Raw genomic sequence first — 12930 nt, 5'->3', positions numbered from 1 at the left:
TCATTCGGATTGAGAGATGTCTCATTTGCACTCATACCACATCTATGTTCGTTTGACTTTTCTAACAGTTTTTCGTATGAATTATCATAATCTGCTTAGATAATAAGTGGCTTGTTTTTGTCTGCCGTTCCTGCATCTTTAACATGAAATTTTTATTGAATGTCATAGATCTAATTTGTTTTAAACTCACTTTTCATTTTCGTATTGTCAATTAAGTTAACAATATTCAAGACACGTACAAGGTTAACATGCAAGGCACTCCAGATACAAATAGCGGGAAATCCTGTTTAATAATCATCTGGTCTTCCTTCTTTTCTTTTCTATCATATTATTAACCAAAAGATAAACATGTGCCTGGTATTCAGATTTTTTTCCTTCATGATTAATCTTCTTTGAATTAGTTTTTTGTTGTATATATATATATATGTGTGATGTTAAGTTCTATTTGACCATTAATCTCTGTTATATCTAAAATCTTTAACGGTAAGACTGCATATTTATTTTTAAATCTCACATGATAAGGACAAACTATTTGGAAACACAATGAACTCTTATGTTATTTCATATCAATGTGGATGTGAATGGAAGGTTAAGAGGTCATACCCTTATATGTTTTTATTTTAAAAGTAGAGCTGAAATGCGAGCACATTTGTATAGGAACAGTAAAAAATTCTTATGTAAAAAAATATAAATGATTTCTTTACAAATTCTATGTAAATTGTTTTTATTTTGTAGCAGTTCAGTCTTTCTATTATTCCGTTTTGCTATCCGTTATATTTGATGTATTTCCCTTAATTTTGGTCTATGGCCTGGATTTGTTTTATTTTAACCGATTTGTGAATTTTGAACAGTGGTATACTACTATTGCCTTCATTTGTTGCTATGTTCATTATTGGTCGTCTGACAGTATTGAGATGCTTGACGTTTTGGGTTGTCGGTTCTATTGGTGATTCTAAAGATCGTTTTACAATATGACGAGTTTAAGACGACGAAAATAGCATCTATTCGGTCTTAACTTTTGTTTAGTTCATATAAATTATTTTCATTATGTTCTAAAAATAATAACAATGGTCAGGTGATGACTTGGACGTTTTTGTGTTATACACACAGGATCCAAGGGTAATTTGTTGCCGCTACGAATTCAAATATAGATATTGAGCAATCGTTGTAGACCCGTTATGCGGAATGAAGTTGTGGTTAATAATTTTGTTTTAAATTTATTGTTTTTGATAATAAATGACCAGCCGAATGAGATTATCTGCAAGAATAACATATTTCTAACCTTTTTTTATTTTACATCGGAGTGTTCGTTCCGTAATAGAGCCGGGAGTTTTAGAATAAGTCTGTTCATGAATAACTACATTTAAGGTTAATGCCATTTGCATATTTAAACTTATGTTTTAACTCTACTTTCCGCTATATAGATGATGTTCTTTCACTAAACAATTCAAAATTTGGTGACTATGTGGAACGCATCTATCCCATCGAACTAAAGATAAAGGATACTACAGATATAGTTAAGTCGGCTTCATATCTTGACTTACATCTAGAAATTGACAATGAGGGTCGGTTGAAAACAAAACTTTACGACAAAAGAGATGATTTCAGCTTTCCAATTGTGAACTTTCCATTTCTAAGTAGCAACATTCCAGCAGCACCTGTATACGGGGTATATATCTCCCAATTGATACGATATTCCCGTGCTTGCATTTCCTATCATGATTTTCTTGATAGAGGGTTGCTGCTCACAAGGAAGCTTTTAAACCAAGAGTTCCAAATGGTGAAGTTGAAATCATCCGTTCGTAAATTTTACGGACGCCATCACGAGTTGGTTGACCGTTATGGAATAACCGTTTCACAAATGATATCGGATATGTTCCTTACGTCGTAACTACAATCCCCTTCCCTTTCATGAATGTGACCTACCGAATTAGACTATTTTCCGGATTTGTAATCACATAAGCAACACGACGGGTGTCACATGTGGAGCAGGATCTGCTTACCCACCGGAGCACCTGAGATCACCCCTAGTTTTTGGTGGGGTTCGTGTTGTTTATTCTTTAGTTTTCTATGTTGTGTCATGTTTACTATTGTTTTCTTTTTGTCTTTTTCATTTTTAGCCATGGCGTTGTCAGTTTGTTTTATATTTATGAGTTTGACTATCTCTTTGGTATCTTTCGTCCCTCTTTTAAAATAAGGCCAACATATATTTGTTGTTACATTTTTTAATTAATAAAACATCCGTGTCATCGAGATTGTTTGTAAGCATCAAAATGAGATAAATTCTCTCTTTCATATATAAATTGTATAGAACAAAAAATGAGAACTGAAAGAACACATAATTTTAAAGACATGTTAAAGGAAATAGTTCATTTTATCTTGTTTCAAAATTTAAAGAAAAAGACAGTCGCCAAAACAGATAGATGAAGGTTGCAAAACCTAACTCAACATACTAACCCGGTTTAAGTAAGAGGGGTATTTATGAGAAAAAAAAGTTGACGTCAAGGTTGAATAATTTTGTGGAACAGGATTTGCGTATCCGCCATGATCCCAATACCATTTCCTGCGATGCTAAAAAGAGGGTACTCAGTCTGCAGTGTATATGCAGTGCCTTTAACTTGCAGGTTTTAAAAAAAAATTATCGTTTTTCGTCATGGTTTCATTTGTTTTTCTAGGATTATTGAATTTTGATGGTCCCTTTAATATTTTTCTTTGCTTTTTTGTGAGTTAAATGGGTGATCTTGTTTCAAAAATCAATCTAGTAAAATTTAGAATGGAAATGAGGAAGGTGTCAGGGAGACAACAACCCGACCAAAGAGCCGAAGACCACCAATGAGTCTTCAATGCAGCGAGAAACGCCCGCACCCAGAGGCGTGCTACAGCTGGCCACAGAACAAAAAAATATTCTAGTTCAGTAATAATGGACGTCATACTAAACTCAACAATATTCACAAGAAAATAGAAAAATCATACACGACTAACAAAGGCCAGAGGCTCCTGAATTAGGTCAGGCGAAAAAATGCGGTGGGGTTAAACATGTTTTTTGAGATCTTGTTTGAATTATTGTCGATCAAACGGCTTCGAAAGCAGCAAATATAAGGCTCTATAAAGCGGCAAGTAATGACAATTATCGCAAAAACATTGAAACAAAATGGTCAAACAGACGCATATGATGACATGATAAATTTAAAGGCCAATCTGGCACATTATAAAATACACCATATCTTCAATTAACTCCTTAAATGCTCTAAATTGATGATGTTTACCAATTTTTACTCAAAGTAAAATGAATTTAAAACCCAAGTACACCATACGTTTGGAATCCGCTCCGAATAACAATATATAACAATACATGCCCTGTTTTAATAATATACAATCCATTTTGAGATTTACTATTGAAAAAGTATGAAACAATAATAACAGAAAAAAACCCGGATAAAATGTAAACTAGAATGATGTTATGAATGAACCGCAAACACATACTTTTTAGCAACATTTTAAAAGAAATCTATAGTATTTGTAAATTCTGTTAGTAACTTAGGTCTTCAGGGAACCATTATATAATGTTGATACAAATTCACCTCTAATCTGTACATAAAGAAAAGTAGGACAGAAAATGATGCACAGTCTCAATGTTACACCCATAAAGATTAGTTGAATATTAGATTCCCTTTGAACAAGTCATAATGCAAGTAAGACAATGAGCATCTTCATTGAATTATATTCTAACTCAATTACAACGCTCATCATTTCTAACATAGCAAACCATGAACATTGACGACATTTATTATGTTACTGGTTAGTTTAATGTTTGTATTTTTGTCTTGTAGAGACCTACGTTATTGACAATGAAGTATATGGTAATGATGTTGCTGGTACTGTTGATAACTACAGGTAGGTATAAACAATTAAGATGTCTTTCATTTCAGTGCGTTCAAAAGTACCTTGCTAAATAGTCAATTGTCTGTACTAGTTCATCGGAAAATGATGTCATGTCAATCAATCTAGTATCACAATGTTTATCTAAGTATTTTACAAACCTATTTATTTTATTTCATGCCTCACGTTGGATTGCAACTGTTCTCTAAATACATAAAGATATTCCTCAGGTTTATTACAAATAATATGTAAACCATGCGCAAAACCCGAGTTTGTAAAAATATATCACCCAAAACCAAATATATTAGTCAGTTGTGTTGTATATCTTCATTGTAGCCCAGTAGACAACATTTATGTATTGACATACACTATTATAAGCTCACCTGGCCCAAAAGGCAAAGTGAGCTTTTCTCCTCACTTGGCGTCCGGCGTACGTCGTCGTCCGTCGTCGTCGTCGTTCGTCGTCGTTAACTTTTACAAAAATCTTCTCCTCTGAAACTACTGGGCCAAATTTAACCAAACTTTGTCACAAACATCATTGGGGTATCTAGTTTACAAATTGTGTCCGGTGACCCGCAAAACCAACCAAGATGGCCGCCATTGCTTAAAATAGAACATAGGGGTAAAATGTATATTTTTGCTTATAACTCTGATACCAAAGCATTTAGAGCAAATCTGACATGGGTAAAATTGTTAATTAAGATCTATTTGCCCTGAAATTTTCAGATAAATCGGACAATCGATTGTTGGGTTGCTGCCCCTGATTTGGTAATTTTAAGGAACATTTTCCGTTTTCGGTTATTATCTTGCATATTATTATAGATAGAGATAAACTTTAAACAGCAATAATGTTCAGCAAAGTAAGATCTACAAATAAGTTACATGACCAAAATGGTCAGTTGACCCCTTAAGGAGCAATTGCCTTTATAGTAATTTTTAGCAACTTTTCGTAAATTTTTGTAATCTTTTACAAAAATCTTCTCCTCTTAAACTACTGGGCCAAATTTAACCAAACTTAGCCACAATCATTTTTAGGGTATCTATTTAAAGAATGTGTGCGGTGGCCCAGCCAACTAACCAAGATGCCTACCATAGCTAAAATTGAACATAGGGGTAAAATGTAGATTTTGGCCTATAACTTTGAAACCAAAGCATTTAAAGCAAATCTTACAAGGTTTCAACTTGTTTATCAAGTAAAAATCTATCTGCTCTGAAATTTTTCGATGAATTGGACAACTGGTTGTTAGGTTGCTACCCCTGAATTTGTAATTTTTATGGAACTTTTGTCGTTTTTGGTTATTATCTTGAATACTATTATAGATAGAGATAAACAGTAAACAGCAATACTGTTCAGCAAAGTAAGATCTACAAATAAGTCAACATGTCTAAAATGGTCAGTTGACCCCTTAAGGAGTTATTGCCCTTTATAATAAATTGTTAACAATTTTCATTAATTTGGTAAATTTTGTTAAGTTTTTACAAAATATTTTCCTTTGTAACTAAAGGGTCAAGTTCATAACAGATAGAGAAAATTGTAAGTAGCAAGAATGATCAGTAAAGTATAATCTACAAACACATCACCAAAACACAATTTTTGTCATGAATCCATCTGTTTCCCTTGTTTAATATGCACATAGACCAAGGTGAGCGGCACAGGCTCTTAAGAGCCTCTAGTTTATATGGTCAGAATTATAAATCAACTGTTTACAAGATTGAAAAGCTATATATTTTTACATTGTTTCAAAAATACATAATTGTCAAATATTAGATTACAAGGATAGAGGCTGTGGGTTTTTTTTTATGTTTTCTATGTGTATCAATAGAACAAAAAAAGGGTACATAATCACCAAGTAAGCTTTAAAACCAGGACTAACTAACCATTCTCCACGAAAACTGTTGTTCAAAGTCAAGAATATGACAGTTGTTTTCCATTTGTTCCTTTGTTATACTTTTCTAAATTTGTATTGTTTTTCCTTTTAGAAATTGTAGACAGTAGTTGTATTTGCTTTAAAATTTATAAACCTGTGTGTTCCACAGCTGGTCGTACCCACGGTAACATATGCGAACTGCACTGCGCGTAAGTGTATTTTTACGAAAGAGACACTTTATCATTTTACATGTTGCTGGCTATACACATCAAGATACAAAGCGATATGATATGTTATAACATGTAAACAACATCATCAATAATATGTGAAATTAAAGTTAAACCATAACAGTTGCATGATCTTAATAATTGATCAATTAGATATTTCATTATTTAGTTTATCAGTTTCTAATTTACATCAAGTCACGCCTTAATAGCACAGAAATTGTGTATACATGTCTTTTATTTAAAAGGTATTCAATAAACACGCTAAATGCATTACAATTCAGTTTATAAAATTCCAAAGACTTATAATATTATACTTCCTGGATATTGATATTTATATTATTATTACGGAGATGAATAACAATTGATTTGGCACAGAAAATCTCGATAGAGGTCGCAGGCACATGATCTCATACTATGAATCATCTTTCAGCAAAGAAATTTTAGCTTGCCATGGTAAATGTCCGTGTTCTTAATAACAAAAAGAGAAACGCAAGTAAGTGAATGCAGAAGTCAGATAAAGATGTAAGACGAAATTAATTTTTTTTTATAATAGGAATCAACATTACGAATAACATAGGATTATATAAGAAACAAACAAATACAAAACAAATTAAGTTTACAAAAAAACTTGAGAGTGAAACTTGAATGGAAAAAAATATCGGGAAAAATGAACAACATCAGAATTAACGACTTATCAAACAAAAGAGATGCTATATTTCAAAGCATAAAAAAAAGCAGACAACAAAGGAATAATCAAGTGGAGGAATGGTGTCTTGATAGTATAAAATTGTCTCAAAATTTCTCCACCCTTTGATTTGATAAGAGTCTTGATAAGTCTCGAAAAATTCTTGATTGTCTTAAATTATCTCGATTAGTCTTGACATTTTAAAAAATTTCTGAATATGTCTAGACATATTCTTGACATTCTTATTAATGTCTGCATATGTATTGACACATTCTTGGCCGTCTTAAAACTGACTGAGTATATCTCGACACATTCTTGATGGTCTTAAAGATGTCTTGACACTATCGTATACATTTCACTTGAATTGTTGTCTCAGTGTTGACATAATTATCAATTATATGGTCATTTTTTTATAAATTTCCTGTTACAAAAACTTTGAATACTTCGAAAAACTACGGATTTTCTCTTCCCAGGAATATATAACCCTAGCTGTATTTGGCACAACTTGTTGGAATTGTGGGCTGTTACATACTCATTTTCATATTTGGTAAAACTGAAAAACAAAGAAGAATAAAAAATTTGTATATTAAAAAAACCTTTTAGGGGGCCTTGAGTAGAAGTACCCTGAATGACCCCATGTAGTATAATTTGGATTCAATAAAACGTTCAATAAAAATATTTTCAATGGATTATATGTCGAAGTAGCTGACAAACAGCATTTGGATTTTTGCCGGTTGAAAAACTGCCAGACACATTTGTATTCCTTAAATATATGTCCTGATGCAGTTTTAAAATGTGACTGTGTGCTTTAGAACCCAACCATTCCTCTTGTGCGTGTGTGTGGCTAAAAAGGGGGACTTTGATTTTTTTCTTTTGGGACAAAGAAATTGTTTAAATAGAATTAGCATGGTTAGTCAACTGATAAGTTGCATAGCTGATTACAGTTATGTTTCATACGACAGTCATGCGTACCCTAGGATGTGCATAACTTGTTTGGAATACCTTAATTTTCTGGGGAACACCCTGTCCACATTTAATGCTTAATATATATTGCAAAAGATGACATTACACATTTCTTCTGTTATATCAAGGATTTGCATAGTAAAACTGTACAAATCCTTGGACGAATTAGGATACCATAATACTTTGCTATTTATAAAAACTACATTTTAATACAATTATTGTTTATTTACCATATAAACATTGAATATCATGTAGAGCGAAATATGTCTACAGCATGATTTGTGTTAAAATCATTTAGCAATTATTTATAACATTTAGGAATTAAAATTTGTAATTATTTACAAACCACATTAAATTTGTTTAGATCAGCATACCCATAATTGTATTGTAAATACTTTAAATTACATAGCCACATTTGTATTTATAAAAATATTTATATACCGTACCCAAATTTGTTATTATTTTATTGATACATGCCCAACTTTTTTTTATATAATAAGTTTAACTTGAAACATAGTCTATTATATGAAGAGAGAAATAAACATAAAGTTATATCATGCACGTTTGTCATGATTTATAAAACTCAAACAAATATAAGTCACCATTCAAAATGTTCAGAATTTGTCAAGCCATACTGAGAAAGAATCGGAATGTCGAGAATCTGCGACAAATTTCAAGACAGTATTCAAATGTCAAGAATTTGTCAAGGAATTAAAGACCATATTCAGAATGTCGAGAAATTGTCGAGTAAAGTTTATGCAAGTTTAATATAAATCAGAATTTTTCAAGAAAATATAAAAAAAAGTCATACTTTTGGAATTATGTTTATACAAATTCAAACAAATACGGGTCTATTCAGACTTTGTGACTTTTGTAGTAAAATGTACTACGAACAATACCAATTAACCATAGTTCTATGCATGATTCATTTTTGAACATGAAAGAAGAAAACTTCGTGTCTGTGTTTTCCTTATATTTATTATTTACTTCTCTATTTCAGCTTCAACAGATATTTGAAATATACCACACATAATAAATTAAAAAAAATGGCTAAATCATGACATGTTTCAATTTTTTAATTTGTGATGAATACTTTTCCGAGATATATGTATGACCTTCAGAAGGATATGATTTTCAACAGATTATATACATACATATATTTTGATAACAATAGTACGAAAAAACTCTTTATTGTCAGCAGTATCTAAGGTTTTTAAAGTTAGTAACACCAATTACATAAGGTTTGTCGGAAATATAGCCCAACAAGTAAGGTGTAGCAATTATTTAATGTTTCCTTCAACGGGATCTGGACGTACATTTTAATATGATGGTGTAACGGTTTATTTCTTCCTCTGTGATATTTCATCCTGGGGATGATTTGTCCCAGTGATTGTTTTCCAGACATAGTAAATCACAGGTAGATACTTCTGCCTCTTCTTCTTTACACACCTTTAATCAACCTTCCAACTAAACTTTATAATTGTTGGCTGCTTGTTTTTCCTCAATGAGCAGTTTTTCACCTTTGGTCCCTCGTTTGGTTTGCATATTTCGCAACTTGTTCGCCATTACAGCATCTGTATTTGTTTAGAAATAATAATTAATTGAATCAGGGATTTCGTAACAAAACATATAGAACCTTTACCAAATTAGTTAAAAGTTAAAAGATTTGATAACGAAGGTTGACTGGAGAGTTGCCTCATTGTTACTCATACCACATCTTCCTATATCTATAAACGGTTATGATAAGTCATAATCCTACATTCTGTTGACTTCGTTTCTTTTATTTTATCATTGAACAAGATTTTTATGATGTGCTTTACACCACTATCCAAGTGTTATGGGAAAGGTTTAGCGTTGGTTAATTTTTGTCAAATATGTTTTGTCGTAGATTATGTAGTTAAGGTAAGGTTGTTGATTGTCTTTTATGAACTGGCCACGTTGTTTACATCAAATCTTTTTTAGCTGAGTACATCATGTAAATGTTTGTTTTTAATTATTGAAGGCCGTAAGTTTGCATATAATGCTACCATTCACTTCCCTTAAGTTCTGGTAGATAGTTGTCTCCTATTTAGCGAATATTTTTTACCAGATATTTCGTTTATAGAAAATAGACAACGAAGTATTTGATATAAATAGTATGTGAATGATGAATAAGTTTTAATCAACCATGCGATGATTACTAAGCATTCTAACGCTGGGCCGTGATGGTCATATGGAAATATTGCAAAACAAGTTTTAATGATAAAACAAACACTTTATGAGTTTAGTAAAAAAACTGATATTCACTGAGGTCCACTAGGTATTTCAAAAGTCAATTTAACCATATATATTCTGAAACAAAAAACAGAGAGAAAAAAATATATATCGTAAAACCATGCGAAGTTTTGAAAGGTGAATATACTTTTTCCGCAGAAGAATATGCTTATTTTTTAAAACATATGTATCTCATCTATATAGAAAGACCTATTTAAGTTCTGTCAATATAGAATATATAATAGTTATACAAGTCAGGAATATAGCAGTTGTATTCTATTCGTTTCATGTGTTTAAGCTCTAATTTTGTTATTTGATAAGAAACTGTCTGTTTTGAATTTTCCTAGGAGTTCAGTATTTTTTTTATTTTTTTTTTACTTTTCTTTCATACAGATTATCACGTGTATCACGTTTATTGGTCAAATAATTCCGACTTTGGGCAAGTGTTGTTCAGACTTTGATCAAGTATGGTTTAGACTTATATTATAGGTGTCAGCCATTGGTGAAAAATTATTTAGACATTAAATGTCCTTTTTCGTGAATGGTTAAGATATGGAAAACAGGTAGCAAATTGATTAAAACTGTTTCATCCTGCTGGAGTGTAAGTTCAGACTTTTCTAATGGCTAATTACCAGTTACAAATACTATATCTACACTGTACCGAAGCAATCGGACAGAAAAAGACTTTAAACACCAGTTAGGTATAAAATACTTAAGAAAGGTAACCCATGACAATCAAAAAAATAGTAGAAACAGTATAAAAAGACGAAAAATTTCAATCGCATTACACTAATACAGGGAAAACTTAGAATAAGTAATAGGCACGACAGCTAATGTCACAAATAACCAAAAAACATTTGGTGCATTTTGAGGTAAACATCATTTTTGGAAATATATAAAAAAAAAAACAAATAGAGATTTTACCACTGCATCGAGTGTGATAGGATATTTATAAACTTGTGACAGTTAAATTTCGAAATCTTAAGAGCAAGACTCGTCTGTTTTCATTACGTCACAATCGGAAATTCAGAGGAAAGCAACAAAATTTTACGTCATAATCAAATTTTGACCAATGAAGAACTGGTTATCAAACGAACCACACGTTGATTAAATAAGAATGATCAACAGCTAAGGAATCGAATAAACCGAGTAAGAATCAGAGAAAATTGTTTATAGAATATGTGTGGTTCTAAATAGTTGGTGGTTCACGGACTGTATCAATAAATTCAACAGTTACTATAAAATAATTTGACAGCACCGAAATCTCCAATAATCTAAAAGGTGTACAAAACAACACCAATATCTAGAAAAAGGAAACAATAAATTAAAATATCTATGAAAATCTTGGATAACATATATCTATAATTTAATATTGGATGTGTCGCGTCTTCTGATTGGCTGACGTTATATTGTTATCAGCCCATAAACATAATTTTGTCATTTGACGTTGACGTGATCAACTGTTTTTTCATGGTTTTCTACGGTTTACAATGGAATTTAGAATTAAATTATAAGAAATGACTGTAATATTTTTTCTGTCTATTCAAAATAACATAAAAAAGTGGTGCACGCTGTTAAATAACCGGCTACGCGCGTTATTCAGTGTGCACCAAATTTTTTATGTTTTTTCTTCATAGACAGAAAAAATATTACAGTCATTCCTTAAATAATCTGTATGATAACGATGATGTTACATTTGTCAAACCAATCTATTTTGATTTTAAAAAAAAAAATCTTTGTCAATATAAAAATTTCAAACTGAACAACGCTTGTATAATTTTAAAATTTCAAAGTTGACTCAAGTCGATATCTTAATAGAGATTGTATAGATATGAGTTCTCCGACAGAATAGTAATAAATATGAGTTGGTACAATTCTAAAAGATCTTCTGTAGTTGATGAAAGTTAATATAGTAATTACTCTTATATATACTGCGTAGATATGCATTTACAACGGATAGCACTCATGTGCATTTTTTAGTGGTATAACTCAAAAAAAAAAAAACCAAAGTAGGCAAAGGTTAGAAATTACAAGAAAAGTTGCGTATTTGTACATCCCAAATTAATAGATTTGGCTTTTGTCTAGCACCATGATTTGTCTTTTTTTCTTCGTTTTGTCCAGATTTTAACACAGTATAACTACTGTGACTCAGTCTGTATTGTACTCTAGACTTTGAAAATATATTTAAATCACTATATTACCTGAACAATTAAGTTTCAGAAATCAGCAATACTACGGTGGTTATATGTCGACCATGATCTGGTTACCTTACTGATGAGCATCTTTGCTTACACCGGGTTTTAATTATGAGGTTTGTTTTACTCAGTCTTGGGTTGTTTTGTAGAATTGTGTTCGTCTTTAAGCAATTTTACGTTTTTGTTTGCAAAGGCGTTTTTTATGGTGGCCGGATGCGGCAATTTCGCCTTTTCGCGTTTTTGCGTTTCCTCCTTTCACTTTCACGCGAAATCGCGAAATCGGGAAATCGAAAAATCGAGAAAGCGAGAAAGCGAAATCAAGAAATCGAGAAATCGAGAAATCGAGAAATCGGGAAATCGAGAAATCGAGAAATAGGGAAATCGGGAAATCGAGAAATCAAGAAAACAAAAACACTAATTATAACTTTGGAGATGCAATTGTTTTAAATTGATCATAGTAAACTAAAATATAGGTTGAAAATGCATTTAGCTTATTCAAAATATAGCGAAGCAACAGATGTGACCTCAGATGTCGAAGGTTTTCGGCTGGAATACATGTAATGACCAAGACAACATTAACACTAGATAGTTTTAAAACTAGAAAGCAAGAAATTAAAGAATGAGAAGCAAAATCTCAATTAAGAATTTGATTGAGGTGCCCAAAAACAGTAAAGGTTAATAACTTCATATTGTAGTATAACCACGTCAGACTATGTTGCCAGGGCCGTAACTACATTGAGGCAAATGAGGCAAATGCCTTATGTTGGAAATTAAAAAAAAAAAAAAAATCAAAACTGAAACAAAAGATTGTCTTCATATCATTTCGTTTTCACGGAAAGTGTCTTGAAAGAAGCAATTCT

At 31.6% G+C, this 12930-nt stretch overlaps 1 long non-coding RNA gene across 2 annotated transcripts; it reads left to right on the top strand.

The window, feature by feature from the left end:
- The first annotated feature begins 428 nt into the window (after nucleotides 1-428).
- Nucleotides 429-8681, top strand: LOC139522910 (uncharacterized). Of its 2 annotated transcripts, none has more exons than XR_011664521.1 (5): nucleotides 429-483; nucleotides 3831-3894; nucleotides 5860-5956; nucleotides 6405-6467; nucleotides 8623-8681. It is a non-coding gene; the product is annotated as an uncharacterized lncRNA (long non-coding RNA). The 2 variants fall into 2 exon arrangements; XR_011664520.1 differs by having other exon boundaries at nucleotides 6405-6496.
- Nucleotides 8682-12930: the final 4249 nt, after the last annotated feature.

Source organism: Mytilus edulis, chromosome 5 (assembly GCF_963676685.1).
Source record: "Mytilus edulis chromosome 5, xbMytEdul2.2, whole genome shotgun sequence".
NCBI lineage: Eukaryota > Metazoa > Mollusca > Bivalvia > Mytilida > Mytilidae > Mytilus > Mytilus edulis.
Note: the sequence above shows the minus strand (reverse complement) of the source record. Positions and strands in the feature narration are given on the sequence as shown.